Source organism: Saimiri boliviensis, chromosome 20 (genome assembly GCF_048565385.1).
Source record: "Saimiri boliviensis isolate mSaiBol1 chromosome 20, mSaiBol1.pri, whole genome shotgun sequence".
Lineage (NCBI taxonomy): Eukaryota > Metazoa > Chordata > Mammalia > Primates > Cebidae > Saimiri > Saimiri boliviensis.
This window is the reverse complement of record NC_133468.1, coordinates 30,938,067-30,954,466: the sequence shown is the minus strand read 5'-3', so window position 1 is coordinate 30,954,466 and position 16,400 is coordinate 30,938,067. Positions and strand designations below refer to the sequence as shown.

The window sequence follows — 16,400 nt, the reverse complement described above, 5'->3', positions numbered from 1 at the left end:
TTGTTTGTTTGTTTTTTTTTTTTTTTTTGAGACGGAGTTTCGCTCTTGTTACCCAGGCTGGAGTGCAATGGCGCGATCTCGGCTCACTGCAACCTCCACCTCCTGGGTTCAGGCAATTCTCCTGCCTCAGCCTCCTGAGTAGCTGGGATTACAGGCACGTGCCACCATGCCCAGCTAATTTTATGTATTTTTAGTAGAGACGGGGTTTCACCATGTTGACCAGGATGGTCTCGATCTCTCGACCTTGTGATCCACCCGCCTCGGCCTCCCAAAGTACTGGGATTACAGGCTTGAGCCACCGCGCCCGGCCAGTAGTGGGGATTCTTACACAACTTACAGCATCTTCTCTAACTCCCCTCCTCTGCTTATATCTCAGCCATCTTGTCTTCCTATTCAGCCCGAGCAGCCCCCTGATTCAACAATTTCTACTGAGTTCTCAACTTCCCAGGATAATTTGCTGTTACAGGTTGAATTATGTTCCCCAAAAAGATGTGTTGAAGTGCTACCTGTGAATATGACCTTATTTGGAATTAGGATGTTTGCAGATATAAACAAGGTAAGGTCATTTGGGTAGGCTCTAATTCAAATGACTGATGTCCTTATAAAAAGAAAGAAATTAATGTACACATTCACACACTCATGCCCACACACACAGAAAAATGCAAGATGGAAACAACATGAAAGAGGCTCTGGGAGATGGAGGCAGAGATTGGAGTTACGCTGTCACAAGCCAAGGAGTACCTGGGGCTACCAGAAACTGGGGAAGAGGAAGGTTGAACCCTTCCTTAGAAGCATGGCCCCATCAACATCTTGGTTTATGATTTCTAGCCGTGAAAACTGAGGTTTGACAATAAGTTTCAATAGTTTTAAGCCACCCAGTTTGTTATGGCCACCTTGGGAAATGAATATACTTGCCCGTCAGGACATCCTTGAGTGCCTGCTTTACATCCAATCCTTTGGAAACTCATTAGTGCCTTTCCTCTCTTCCTTCTGGCTGTTGAAATGTTGATTGATTCTACTACAAATTCTTGCTTTCTGCCTTCAAGTGGGCTCTTAGAGATGCATGGTAAACTTTTTCGTCACCCGACTTGTTTTTACATCTTTGGTGGCAATGATTCCAAACTTTTCCTCTTAAGCCTTCATGAGTCCCCCTTCATACAATTGCAAAGAACTTGCATTTTCAACTGAGAAAACAAAAATTCTTTACCCATCCTATTCTTCACAGTTCTTTGTTGCTGTGCTTGAGTCTTGATATTGACCCCTCTGGTCTCATCAGGTATGGGATGGGACCTAGGTATTCATTTTTATTTAAAAAGCCAACAACAACAACAAAAACCATAAACTCTTTCCATGCTTCTTGATACACAAACAGGATTGAGAATAAACGGTCAGTTGTAAACCAAAAATCCTAAGCCTCCTGTCTGACTGAATGAACCCCCTCTTGGCTAAGGGGACTCCAGAGAAATCTAAAAAACAAATATCTGGCCATGATGGGCTGAGAAGTTAGACATGCCTCAGGTGCAATTCCTCCCTTTTGGAGTTTAGACAACAATTGCCCAGCATTAATATTAAGATAGAGACAACAGGATTAACAAAATGGGCTCTGTGACAATAAGATACCAAAGTATAAATAAGACCTAAGGCCACGAAGACCTTAAGTCACACACTCTTACAGGTCAGTCTGTTGCAGTGAATTAGCTAACAGACTTCCTGTCCTTCAGGAATGTCCTAGAAAGGGGCTGTAGTGCTGCAGCTGCCCAATTTTGGGTGGTGTCTGCACATTATGCAGACTCATCTGAGGACCTGAGGAGCTGAGGAGTAAGGAAACCAGTCTGAGGCCCAAAGCTGAAGAACTTGGAGTCTGATGTTCAAGTGTAGGAAGCATTCAGCACGGGAGAAGATGTAGGCTGGGAGGCTGAGCCACTCTAGCCTTTTCAGATTTTTCTGCCTGCTTTATATCCTGGCTGTGCTGACAGCTGATTAGATAGTACCCACTTAGATTAAGGGTAGGTCTGCCTTTCTCAGCCCACTGACTCACATGCTAATCTCCTTTGGCAACACCCTCACAAACACACAGGATCAGTACTTTACTTTCTTCAATCCAATCAAGTTGATGCCCAGTATTAACCATCACAATACCCATAGTGTATGCACATTTCTTTATCTACCCATCTATATCTTCAGCTAAGCATGAATTAATACTGATATCTCCAACTTTAATCCAGTTCCATGAGATTCATTCTAGTCTTCCCTCCTTTCTTATCATCTGTAATTTTCTTTGATAGAAACCTGGCTGTCCCCAGCCACCATCCATTTATTTATAACCCCGTCATACACGCAAAGCAGATTCAGAATTGTTAACCTGTCTTCTCGTGAGAAATTTATCAACTGGAGTATAGTGTTTGTGTACAATTCCTTTTGTTTTTAACCTTATGTTTTCCTATCAAAACAGCATTTTCCAAAGTTATTTCATTGAACTCCTTCCCCTACCACTTCATCATCTTCAGTGAAATTGTGTAATAGATTTGTAATATAGTTAGATTCTTCCTCACAGTCTGCATTTCATCCTGGAATTCTGCCAACATCCTGTTAAATTTTTAAAATTTTATACATATTAAAGTTCGCTCTTTATTGATGTATGGTTCTATGGGTTTTGACAAATGTATGAATTATGTATTTATTACTCCAGTATCAAATAGAACTATCATTACCTTGTGAGTCCCCTTTGTAGTCATCCACCTGCCCTCCTACCAGATGGATGACTCCCAATATATTCTGCATATATTGATATAATCATATGGTTTTTGTTTTTAGTTCTGTTTCTGTAATAAATTACACCTACTGATTTGCATATGTTGAATAAACCTTGCATCCCAGGGATAAACCCTACTTGATAGTGGTGGATTACCTTTTTGCTGTGCTGGATTAGGTTTGCTAGCATTTTGTTGAGAATTTTTCCATCTATGTTTTTTAAGAATATTAACCTGAAGTTTTCCATTTTTGTTGTGTCTCTGACATGTTTTTGTATCAGGATGATCCTGATCTCATAGAATGCAGTAGGAAGGAGTTCCTCCCCTTCAGTTTTTTGGATAGTTTCAGCAGGAATGACACCAGCTCTTCTTTATACACCCAGTGGAATTCAGCTGTGAATCCTTCTGATCCTGGGCTTTATCTGGTTGTCAGGCTTTTTATTACTGATTCAAGATTGGAACTTGTTATTGGTCTGTTCAGATTTTTACTTTCTTCCTGGTTCAATCATGGGAGAGTGTTTGTTTCCAGGACTTTAGCCACTTTTAGTAGGTTTTCCAGCCTATGTGCACAGAGGTGTTCTTTATACTGTCTGAGGGTTGTTTTTTTTTTAAAAATATATTTCTGTTGGGTCAGTGGTAATGTCCCCTTGTCATTTCTGATTGTGTTTATTTGGATCTTCTCTCTTTTTTTCTTTATTAGTCTATGTAGTGGTCTATCAATCTTATTCTTTCAAACATAAACTTCTGGTTTCTTTGATATTTTGTATGGTTTTTCGCATCTGAATTTCATTTAGTTCAGTGCTGATTTTAATTATTTCTTGTCTCTTGCTGGCTTTGAGTTTGGTTTGCTCTTGTTTTTCTAGTTCCTCAAGGTGCGATATTAGGTTGTTAATTTGAGATTCTAGCTTTCTAATGTGGGCATTTAGTGCTATAAACTTTCCACTTAACACTGTTTTGGCCATGTCCCAGAGATTTTGGTATATTATATCTTTGTTCCCACTAGTTTCAAATAATTTCTTGATTTCTGCCTTAATTTCTTTCTTTTTTTTTAAATTGCATTTTAGGTTTTGGGGTACATGTGAAGAACATGCAAGATTGTTGCATAGGTACACACGTGGCAGTGTGATTTGCTGCCTTCCTCCCCGTCACCTACATCTGGCATTTCTCCCCATGCTATCTCCCGCAACTCCCCATCCCCCGCTGTCCCTCCCCTATTTCCCCTCAACAGACCCCAGTGTGTAGTGCTCCCCTCCCTGTGTCCATGTGTTCTCATTGTTCAACACCCGCCTATAAGTGAGAACATGCAGTGTTTGATTTTCTGCTCTTGTGTCAGTTTGCTGAGAATTATGGTTTCCAGGTTCATCCATGTCCCTACAAAGGATACAAACTCATCGTTTTTGATGGCTGCATAATATTCCATGGTGTATATGTGCCACATTTTCCCTGTCCCGTCTATCATCGATGGGCATTTGGGTTGGTTCCAGGTCTTTGCTATTGTAAACAGTGCTGCAGTGAACATTTGTGTGCATGTGTCCTTATAGTAGAACAATTTATAATCCTTTGGATATATACCCAGTAATGGGATTGCTGGGTCAAATGGAATTTCTATTTCTAGGTCCTTGAGGAATCGCCACACTGTCTTCCACAATGGTTGAACTAATTTACACTCCCACCAACAGTGTAAAAGTGTTCCTATTTCTCTTCATCCTTTCCAGCATCTGTTGTCTCCAGATTTTTTAATGATTGCCATTCTAACTGGTGTGAGATGGTATCTCAATGTAGTTTTGATTTGCATTTTTCTAATGACCAGTGATCATGAGCATTTTTTTTCATATGTTTGTTGGTCTCATTTATGTCTTCTTTTTTTTTTTTTTTTTTTTTTTTTTGAGATGGAGTTTTGCTCTTGTTACCCAGGCTAGAGTGCAATGGTGCGATCTCGGCTCACTGCAACCTCCGCCTCCTGGGTTCAGGCAATTCTCCTGCCTCAGCCTCCTGAGTAGCTGGGATTACAGGCACGCGCCACCATGCCCAGCTAATTTTTTGTATTTTTAGTAGAGACGGGGTTTTACCTTGTTGGCCAGGATGGTCTCGATCTCTCGACCTCGTGATCCACCCACCTCGGCCTCCCAAAGTGCTGGGATTACAGGCTTGAGCCACCGCGCCCGGCCTATGTCTTCTTTTGTAAAGTATCTGTTCATATCCTTTGCCCACTTTTGAATGGGCTTGTTTGTTTTTTTCTTGTAAATCTGTTTTATTTCTTTGTAAATTCTGGATATCAGCCCTTTGTCAGATGGGTAAACAGCAAAAATTTTTTCCCATTCTGTTGGTTGCCCATTTACTCTAATGACTGTTTCTTTTGCCGTGTAGAAGCTGTGGAGTTTGATTAGGTCCCATTTGTCTATTTTGGATTTTGTTGCCAATGCTTTTGGTGTTTGGTCATGAAGTCCTTGCCTACGCCTATGTCCTGAATGGTTTTGCCTAGATTTTCTTCTAGGGTTTTTATGGTGTTAGGTCTTAGGTTTAAGTCTTTAATCCATCTGGAGTTAATTTTAGTGTAATAGTGTTGGGAAAACTGGCTAGCCATGTGCAGAAAGCAGAAACTGGACCCCTTCCTGAGACCTTACACTAAGATTTCTGCCTTAATTTCATTATTTACCCAGAGTCATTCAGTAGCAGGTTGTTTAATTTCCATGTAATTTTATAGTTTTGCATGCTGTTATTATTTTATTCTATTTTTATTATGTTATGGTCTGAGAGTGTGGTTGGTATAATTTTGTTTGTTTGCTTTTAATTTGTGGAGAATTGTTTTATGGCCGACTGGTTGATTTTAGAGTATGTGCCACTGAAGATGATAAGAATATGTATTATGTTGTTTTGGAGTAGAGAAAACACAAATAAATGAAAAGACATTTCATGTAAATGAATTAGAAGAATAATATTGTTAAAATGTTCATATTGCCCAAAGCAAACTACAGATTCAATGCACTCTGTATCAAAATTGGAAATTATTAGGAAATTTACTGAAGAGAGGAACAGAAACATGGGGCAGATGGTGAAAAATTTACACCCTGGAAGAGAAATATGGACACCAATAAGGAAAGAGATATAGAATTATACAGATACTTAAATAAAAGGGAAGTGTGTGGAGATCTCTAATGGGTTGGAGTGATCAGGAGGAGCATGGGAGAAGTTGAGCTTTTAGTCCACCAGGAGCTAAGTATGAAATACTAGTGTGAAGTGACAGCCAGAAAGATGAGACTGTTGGCTGCCTTAGAAAAGAAGGAGTAATAGATGGGACCTCTTTCTTACTGATCAAATACTTGGAAGAATGTATTCAGTTCTGAGTTCTTCTAAGTAGATAATCTGCACTGCATGAAGGTCTACAAAGACATTTAGGAGAAAAAACACAAAAAAGGATAGAATGGATATTTGAGGGATCAATTAAGGTTACTGGGTTTGTTGTTGTTGTTTGTTTATTTTTGGGATGGAGTCTCACTCTGTCACCCAGGCTGGAGTGCAGTGACATGACTACACATTCTTCTCAGCACCACATCGCACTTGTTCTAAAATCAACCACATAATTGGAAATAAAACACTCCACAGCAAATGCAAAAGAACAGAAATTAGGATTTTTGTTATTTTTGCTTAGGATTGTCTTGGCTGTGTGGGCTTTTTTTTTTTTTTTGGTTCCATATAAAATTTAAAGTAGTTTTTTCTAATTCTGTGAAGAAAGTCAATGGTAGCTTGATGGGGATAGCACTCAATCTATAAATTTTGGGCAGTATGACCGTTTTCATGATATTGATTCTTCCTATTCATGAGCATGGAATGTTTTTCAATTTGTTTGCATCTTCTCTTATTTCTCTGGCCTGATTTCCCTGGCCAGAACTTCCAATACTGTGTTGAATAGGGTGGTGAGAGAGGGCATCCTTGTCTTGTGCCAGTTTTAAAAGGGAATGCTTCCAGCTTTTGCCCATTCAGTGTGATATTGGTGTGGGTTTGACATAAATAGCTCTTATTATTTTGAGATATGTCCTGTCAACACCTAGTTTATTGAGTGTTTTTAGCATGAAGAAGTGTTGAATTTCATCAAAGGCCTTTTCTTCATCTGTTGAGATAATCATGTGGTTTTTGTCATTGGTTCTGTTTATGTGATGGATTATGTTTATTGATTTGCATATGTTGAACCAGCCTTGCATCCCAAGAATGAAGCCAACTTGATCATGGTGGATAAGCTTTTAGATGTGCTGCTGGATTCCATTTGCCAGTATATTATTGACGATTTTCATGTGGATATTCATCAGGAATATTGGCCTGAAATTTTCTTTTTTTGTTTTTTTATTTTTTTGTTGTGTCTCTGCCAGGTTTTGATACCAGGTTTTGATGATGCTGGCCTCATAAAGTGAGTTATGGAGGAGTTTCTCTTTTTCTATAGTTTGGAATGTTTCAGAAGGAACGGTACTAGCTCCTTTTTGTACCTCTGGTAGAATTCAGCCTTGAATCCATAGGGTCCTGGGCTTTTCTTTTAGTTGGTAGGCTATTAATTACCACCTCAGTTTCAGAACTTGTTATTGATCTATTCAGGGATTTGACTTCTTCCTGGTTTAGTCTTGGGATGGTATATGTATCAATTTCTTCTAGATTTTCTAGCTGAATTTGCATAGAGGTGTTTATAGTGTTCTCTGATGATAGTTTGTATTCCTGTGGAATCAGTGGTGATCTTCCCTTTATCATTTTTTATTGCATTTATTGGATTCTTCTCTCTTTTCTTCTTTATTAGTTTGCCTAGTGGTCTATGTATTTTGTATTTTGTTAATCTTTTCAAAAAACCAGCTCCTGGAGTCACTGATTTTTTTTTTTTTTTTTTTTTTGAGACAGAGTTTCACTCTTGTTACCCAGGCTGGAGTGCAATGGCGCGATCTCGGCTCACCGCAACCTCCGCCTCCTGGGTTCAGGCAATTCTCCTGCCTCAGCCTCCTGAGTAGCTGGGATTACAGGCACACGCCACCATGCCCAGCTAATTTTTTGTATTTTTAGTAGAGACAGGGTTTCACCATGTTGACCAGGATGGTCTCGATCTCTTGACCTTGTGATCCACCCGCCTCGGCCTCCCAAAGTGCTGGGATTACAGGCTTGAGCCACCGCGCCCGGCAGTCACTGATTTTTTTAAAAAGGTTTGTCATGTCTCTATCTCCTTCATTTCTGCTTTGATCTTAGTTATTTCTTGCCTTCTATTAGCTTTTAAATTTGTTTGCTGTTGCTTCTCTAGTTGTTTTAATTGTGATGTTAGGGTGTTGATTTTAGATCTTTCTTGCTTTTTCCTGTGGGCATTTAGTGCTACAAATTTCCCTCTAAACACTGTTTTAGCTGTGTCCCAGAAATTGTGGTACATTGTGTCTTTGTTCTCATTGGTTTCAAAGAACTTATTTATTTCTGCCTTAATTTCGTTATTTACCCAGGAGTGATTCAGGAGCAGGTGGTTCAGTTTCCATGTAGTTGTGTGGTTTTGAGTGAGATTCTTAATTCTGAGTTCTAATTTGATTGCACTGTGGTCTGAGAGACTGTTTGTTATGATTTCTGTTCTTTTGCATTTGCTGATGAGTGTTTTACTTCCAATTATGTGGTTGATTTTAGGATAAGTGCTATGTGGTGCTGAGAAGAACGTATAGTCTGTTGATTTGGGGTGGAGAGTTCTGTAGATGTCTATTAGATCTACTTGGTCCAGAGCTGAGTTCAATTCCTGAGTACCCTTGTTAATTTTCTGTCTTGTTAATCTGTCTAATATTGACAGTGGGATGTTAAAGTCTCTATTATTGTGTGGGAGTCTAGGTCTCTTTGTAGGTCTCTAAGAACTTGCTTTGTGATTCTGGGTGCTCCTGTATTGGGTGCATGTATACTTAGGATAGTTAGCTCTTCTTGTTGCATTGATCCCTTTACCATTATGTAATGCCCTTCTTTGTCTTTTTTTATCTTTGTTGGTTTAAAGTTTTTATCAGAGACTAGGATTGCAACCCCTGCTTTTCTTTGCTTTCCATTTGCTTGGTAAATATTCCTCCATCCCTTTATTTTGATCCTATGTGTGTCTTAGCATCTGAGATGGGTCTCCTGAATATAGCACGCTGATGGGTCTTGACTCTATCCAACTTGCCAGTCTGTGCCTTTTAATTGGGACATTTAGCCCATTTAAATTTAAGGTTAACACTGTTATGTGTAAATTTGATCCTGTCATTATGATGCTAGCTGGTTATTTTGCCCAGTAGTTGATACAGTTTTTTCATAGTGTTGATGAAGTTTACATTTTGGTTTGCTTTTCCAGTGGCTGGTCCTGGTTTTTCCCTACCATATTTAGTGCTTCCTGCAAGAGCTCTTGTAAGGCCAGCCTGGTGGTGACAAAATCCCTCAGCATTTGCTTATCTGTAAAGGATTTTATTTCTCCTTTACTTATGAAGCTTAGCTTGACTGGATATAACATTGTGGGTTGAAATTAAAATACGTTTCTAAGTTTTTTTATTTTCAATTTTTGTGGGCACATAGTTGGGATAAATACTTATGGCATACATGAGATGTTTTGATAGTGGGTGAAGTGCATAATAATCACATCATGTAAAATGGGGTATCTACCCCCTCAAGAATTTATCCTTTGTGTTACCAATAATCCAATGTCTCCACTCCCTTCTCTACTCCATTTCCCAGTTTCTGTTCACCATCTTTCTACTCTTTCTGTCTCTATATAGGTTAAATTGTCTTGATTTTTAACAAATGTGCACTGTGGAACAGACAATGTGCTATTTCAGTATTAGTTTTTAAATTCTACCGCAAACTGTTTAAGTGGGTGCTCTTATCTCACTTAGAAAGACTTACAGAGATGAAATAAATGTATACAAATGTAGGAATTTTATGTTTGAGAGCACACAGAAGGAAACAATCAGACAGAAAAAGATAATTGGTTCAAAGGTGTTTGTTGAGACACCATTAAGTTTAAAAAAGTTTGAGACACCCAAATGTCCAAAATAATAGGAGAATTGCTTGCAAACAATGACATATCAATGATATGGAATGCAGAGCTTATAGCTTGCAGTGAATGCCAAGAATTAAGTACTTAGACAACTTTAACTGAGTGGGGATGGCAGTAGCTTATTTGAGAAAGTTCGCCCCAGCATTTGTTCACTAAGTATTTATTGAAAGGGCTTGTATTAACTCTGGACATAAATGGTTATTTGAGGTGGATTGCTGAGGCACCTATGACCTTGTACACACTTAAACTGAATTTTTAGAAGACTGTTTTTAGCATTTTTTATTACAACACCCACTTTACTCCCTGTCCTGCTTTTAGGGTAAAGGAGTTTTATTCCCATGCATAAATAACATGCCTCTGTATTTTCCCATGCCCTGACCTCAAATGCCATCTACATAAGCTTGAATATGTTGCCATGTGCCCCCCACATCTCCCCCTTTTTATTCTTAGAGCGTGCTGGTTAGCTAATGCGAGGTAAGCTTTTATTTTTTCCTGGTTGTAGATGCATTGGGTGGCAGCATAGAGCACTTGCAAATGTCTAGCAAACAGATACAAAAAATCAGTATAGCAGCCATTACCCAAATGTGTATGTTTAACCCAGACAACTAAGTGTTTGGGTTTAACCATTGAAAGCCTTTTTATAATTGCTGAAGGGTACTTGTTGGTAATTGCTATGACCATTTTTAAAGTTGTTTTTAAAATTTACACTTAAGACTAAAAATTTGAGAAGACATATGTTTGTGATAAGCCCCTTACAGATGAGCTTTTTAAAATAACTACAAGAGGAAATTTTTTTCCCAGCTTCAGGTTAAATTTACAGGAAGTTGCAATTTTGCATGCCATTTTAAAATTATGACACAGGTTATATTTAACTGTGTAATGTTTTCATGAGACAAGCATGTAGCATACCAACTATTGGAAGAGACTTTAATACTATAAAAGGATGGATTTTGTTTTATGTTAGGAACGCCTTGCCCAAACAGAAGTATGGGGGGGGGGGTGTAGTACAAATTAGGACTGTATTAGTAACATTATTGTGCAAAGAGAGGGTATAGTTGCCACCACTAGTCATGTACTTACCATGTGTAAGAACCCATTTAAAAAAGGGACGTTGTCATTTCCAAATTGGGTGTGGGCAGGGCTTAATGCTTGTTTTCCTTTTAGTTGTAGTATTGGTTCTGAAAGCCTATACTTTGACCAAGTGATAGAACTATTGGGGGGACTTCCAAATTTAGTAGTTTGATTTGCAGACATACTACTTGGGTGGCATATAGGAAGATTAGGCACTAATGTAGCTTGATTAGAGACCTTAGTAAGATTAATAGTAACAACAGAAATAAAGGTTAAATTTGCACGCTTAGCATCCCTTTTGGGCTGATAGTGAAGACAGTTCTGAGGAATGAAAATAACACACGTATTAGGTGCTACTGTGGAGAAGCAAAGAGGAGGATTACTAGACAATAAAATTCAGGAGTTACTAAGTTTAATTCATCTCAAATTTTTAGTTAAGGGGTAAGACAGGGGAATTTATTAACCTTCTGTCCAAGAAGTATTACTAGATGACAAAGGTGGGTCAGCATCCCACCATGTAATAACATTAAAGACAGAGGGACAGGCCAGGCATGGTGGCTCACTCTTGTAATCCCAGCACTTTGGGAGGCTGAGGTGGCTAGATCATGAGGTCAGGAGATCGAGACCATCCTGGTCAACATGGTGAAACCCCATCTCTACTAAAAATACAAAAATTAGCTGGGCGTGGTGGCTCGTGCCTGTAATCCCAGCTACTCAGGTGGCTGAGGCAGGAGAATCACTTGAACCAGAGTCGGAGGTTGCAGTGAGCTGAGAATGTGCCACTGCACTCCAGCCTGGATGACAGAGTGAGACTCCATCTCAAACAAATGGGGGTATAGAAGATGACTTCAATAAACATGTTCTTGAGCTGATCCCACTTGGCAAAGGACAAGCATTACCAGCCACCCTAATGTAACCAAATCTGCAGTGTGGACTCCAGGCTCAGGTTCTTGGCTTCCCTTGCTCTCGCAGGGAAGAACCCAGCAGAGAGCCTTAACCCCACGGTGGGTGCTCCAGCTCCAGACAAGAGTTCAAGGACTGAGAGAGTGAGCAGCAATGCAGTTTATTGAGCAAGTGAAGATAAGGTTTCCACAGCCTGGAAGGGGACCTGAGGGCGTTGCCATTGTTGGCCAGGCTGCCTGGGCTTATATCCCTGAGTAATTCTGAGTTGCTGAAGGTTTGTCCCCTCATCCTCTGTGGGGAGAGGGCTTGTGACCATGAGTCGTCTAATCCCTCTTTCTGGTGGTTGTTTCCTAGTTTCCACTGAACTTGCAAGCAGTATCAGAATGTGGTTGAACAGCTGATACTTTCAACGCAGGCTCCTGATATGGTTGAAGTACCGGTGTGGACCTTTTCCCATGCCAGGATTTCCAATATGTTCCCCATTGACCCAAAACGTTTTCTTCCCTCACTAACATTCCTGTTTGTCTTACTTTCTCAGAATTTTCCCCAGTTACAGCCAGATACATCAGAAACCTGTTCTCTGCAGTTGCAGGGGCTTCCACGGTGGCAAGTCAGTTAGTTGCTTGTTGATCCAGTGTCTTTAGCTATCCTCAAGTAACGTCAGGCGCCCTCCGAGCCATCACCATCATTGCTGGTTGATTCTCCAATGACAGGTCTTTCTTTCTTTCTTTTTTTTTTTTTTATGTGCAGTATTTATTTCAAATGTTTGTTAAAACAGCATTGTTATTTCTCAGGACAAGAACAAAGTTCACCCCCTGGAGAAGCTTAGGAACTTTGTACAGAACTTTACAGAACAGAGGCAATACTTTAGCTTAAACTTGTTTGCTGACCAGAGAATGGAATTCTGCGTGGACTCAAGGAACAAAAGGAAACTAGGCAGGGATAAGGAGAAGGAAAGTGCCCATCTGAATCAAACTTCAGCTGCCATCAGGGCACGTCTTGTGATGGTCACAGATTGTAGGCTGTTTTTTGGAAGGTTCAGGTTCAGCACAGGATTCCATTTGTCTGTTTGGCTACACCCCTGGCTGAGGTGCCATGAGGTCAATGTCACTCAAGTTCCTGGCCATTCAAACTCCCGCAGCAGAGTCCCAAATTGAGGATCAAGTTCCTCCGAAAGTCATTCCTATCAGTGGAAAAGCGGCAGATGCCCCGAAGCCAATCTCCCACGTTGTCCGGTATTCCGGTATTTCGGGGGTTTTATTAGCCGAGCCGGCAGCGCTCACCGGCACCCTTCTGGAAGCCATAATAGGAAGCTTCCTGACAGGTCTTTCATCATTGGGAGGGGGTTGTGTGGTGGTCTCCTGTTCTCAAAAAGAGAGCCCCATATTCCCCCTTTTTTGTTTATTAAACTTTAAGAGTTTAATGAGTTTATTTAATACTGGGCTGAATGGTTGTTATAGGGAATGCTAGTTTTATGTTGCATGCCATGCATATGCAAATCGAGCACTAAGTAAGGTTTATTAGTTTTTATAGTTTGTGGAAGGCTTAAAGTTATAACAGATTGAAACAAATGAGCAATTGTATTTTTAGTTGTGTGTGTGTGTTTTTTTTAAGTTTTTGGGGTTAGCATGTATTAAGCCTGTGTAAGTGTTTACGGTTATGTGGAGAAATTTAAGACATTTAAAGGGTGAATAGCATTAGGCATTAAACTTTGTGGGTTGGCATTAGGCCTTAAGGAAAAAGGAGAGAGAGAATGCTATTGGCAATTCGGACAAGTTTTGATCATTATTTGAGCTTGAGCAAGTGTTAAATGAAACTTGTTTAAGACTGTGGGCATTTTGATTAAAAAAATGAGCTTAAGCTTGCAAAAAAGCAGGAAAGTTTGCAAACCACATTTGTGGTTATATTAGAGTATTAGCTTGAGTTTTTATTTTTTTTCTTATAAGGAACTAGGTAAGCTAGACTGAGAGTGAATGTGTGGGATGTAAAGATAGTGATGACAGACAGGCACAGAGGAGCTTTTGTGCTGCAAGAAACGAAGCTAGTAGAGATTCATTAGTAACTCATTAGTACATTTTTACATGTGCAAGATTTAAATGAGTCATACTGTACACTGCATAAGCGGAATCACTACCTATGTTTACGTTTTGGCGAGAAAAAGTTTGTAAAGCTAATATTAGGGCACTTAACTTCACCTGTTGCATACTTTTAAAAAGTTTTTGGATTTTGTGCTGTTAGTTTTGCATGACATTTTGCTACGTTATAGCTGCTTTACCTTTTTTTTGAACTATTTTAAAGACAGTAGTGATATGAAGCAAGGGCTTAGAAATAACAATAGATAAAAATTTCATAGGCAGAGTTTGTAAAAAGTTTAGAAGTTTAGAGGCTGGAAAACGGAAGCTGATATTACTAATAAAGTTAGCTATTTCTACTTGCTAATTAAGATTACAAGCTAGGATAGTATGAAATGGTTTTCTGCTTAATGGTAGGAAAAGGGTAGCAGGGTTGTATTTTGACAATTGAACGCAATGCTGCCTTTTTTTTTTTTTTTTTTAGAAGAGAAGCTCTTTGTAGCTTTTTGTATGTGTTTAGAGGGATTATGAGACAGGTACGTAACACATAAAATGCAGAAATAGCAAAACATAAAGTCTCCCTATTAAACTAAGGCATGGAAGAGATGAATATTTTAAGTGATTTTTATTACATTTTAGCCCATGAAAGGCATTATTACGACTGCAAGTTACTAGGAGAAACCTGCATTGAGTTAACTTGTGTGTGCAAAAACCAAAAAACTTTAAAAAATGTTTTTAGGTGCTGGCCATGTTTTTTGCATTAGCCTTTAGCTGGAATGTTTTAGAAGTAAGCTTGGGAAAGCAGGGCTGTGGCCGTTTTTTTGTTTCGTTTTGTTTTGTTACACTTGCTTTGGGCTTTTTAGGCAGCCTTTTTTTCGTTTTTAATAGCCTGACACCTGTTGGTGCTTTAGCCCTGAGAGGAGGCAGGCTACAAGTGGCAGCAAGCGGCCCGAGAATGACCAGGTGGTAAAGCGTGCGTATCAGGGCGGAGGCAGGAGGCAAGAGAGTCACCGGCTGGGAGAAGACCTTTCCTGTATTTTTTAGGCCACCCACACTCGGAGCCAACCCTGTAAGGTAAGGTACTGAAAATATACTGGGCTTTGGATGATTTCTACCACCCCTAAGCAGAGAGGCTCAGGGGAGGCTGACATGCAGCACAGGGTTTGCTCTGAAGTTTTTTAGCAACAGTGTTTTAAAACATTGTATAAAAAAGCAAAACGAACATTTTTTACTGCTGCGTTTATTTTTTGGAGATGACAGCAGCTGGCAGAGCTGTTTACCTTCGCCTGGTTAGCATTTTACACGTGGCTGTGGGAGAGCTCCCCTTATTAGCGGGCTTCTTCCCAGGACTTTGTACTTTAGGCTGCTTTATGCTTTTCTGCCCACCATAGGCTAGTAAGGTTGGAGTGCACATGGACTGGTTTTTTTTTAGCCATTTTTGGGGGGTCTAGGGAAGACAAGGAATTGTTTATTAACTGAGACATGTGAGGGGTGGCAGGGAAGGGCAGAAGTAGAAAAGGCCACAGCACAGCAAGCAGCAGGCCGCTTTTCGGACACAGTGACTAAGGTACGTGGCCATGGTGAGGAGGAGTTTTAGGACTGGGCTGGAGCTGCCTGCAGCCACCCGTGGACTCTGCCTGAGCATCACCGCAAACCCAGAAAGTGGCAACTTGCCCAGAGTGCCGGCGACTAAATGGGCACTTCATGGCATTTTAGCAACTTTCCTGCCCCAGGCTTTTGTGGGCACCAAGAAAGCTAGAGCTATTTGGGATAAAACCCAGGAGGCAGCATGCAACTTTTTGCTATACTTTATGGAAACAGAAAAAAGACAAGGCCAGAAAGGCTGATACTGGAAGTAGGAAGTGGGAACTCGCATATTAGAAAGACAATTGTAATCAGCCACTTTCCTTCCCTCCTGGAAGGGCCCCTCCAGCAGGGAAGTTTGTTAAGGAGACAGGGCCACCCAATTATATAGATGATTGCTGACCGGGTTTTTTTTGTTTTTGTTTTTGTTTTTTTAAACTGTTCCTTGGGCAGCCTTTACTTTTTTTTTTTTCAATTGTAATTTAGGTTCTGGGGGACATGTGCAGATCATGCAGGATTGTTGCATAGGTACACACACGGCAAGGTGGTTTGCTGCCTCCATCCCCCCATCACCTATATCTGGTATTTCTCCCCTCATTATCCCTCCCCACCCTCCCCATCCCCGCTGTCCCTCCCCTACCAGCCCCAACTGACTGCCGCGTGTGACCCTCCGCTCCCTGTGTCCACGTGTTCTGTTCAACACCCGCCTATGAGTGCTAACATACGGTGTTTGGTTTTCTGTTCTTGTGTCAGTTTGCTGAGAATGCTTTACTTTTTTGAAGGGGAATGGGAGGCGCTGTTGATGGGGATGGGGCCAACAGATGCAGGTTTTTCTTAAGGGTGGAAGAAAAGAGAGCAGTGGCTTTTCTATAGGGGGAGGAAAAGGCTTTGGTCCGTTCTTATCCTTAGTAGCAAAAGTGTCTTCATTATTCCACATAGAAGAGGTTGAAGCGGGGAAGAGAGGTTTCTCCCTGTTGTTTTGGTTTCTGTTTTTCCTTCTCCTTT

The 16,400-nt window shown here is 40.3% G+C and overlaps 1 pseudogene; it reads right to left on the bottom strand.

The window, feature by feature from the left end:
- Nucleotides 1–5,785: 5,785 nt before the first annotated feature.
- LOC141582477 (mitochondrial import receptor subunit TOM6 homolog pseudogene) lies at nucleotides 5,786–15,973 on the bottom strand (annotated as a pseudogene).
- Nucleotides 15,974–16,400: the final 427 nt, after the last annotated feature.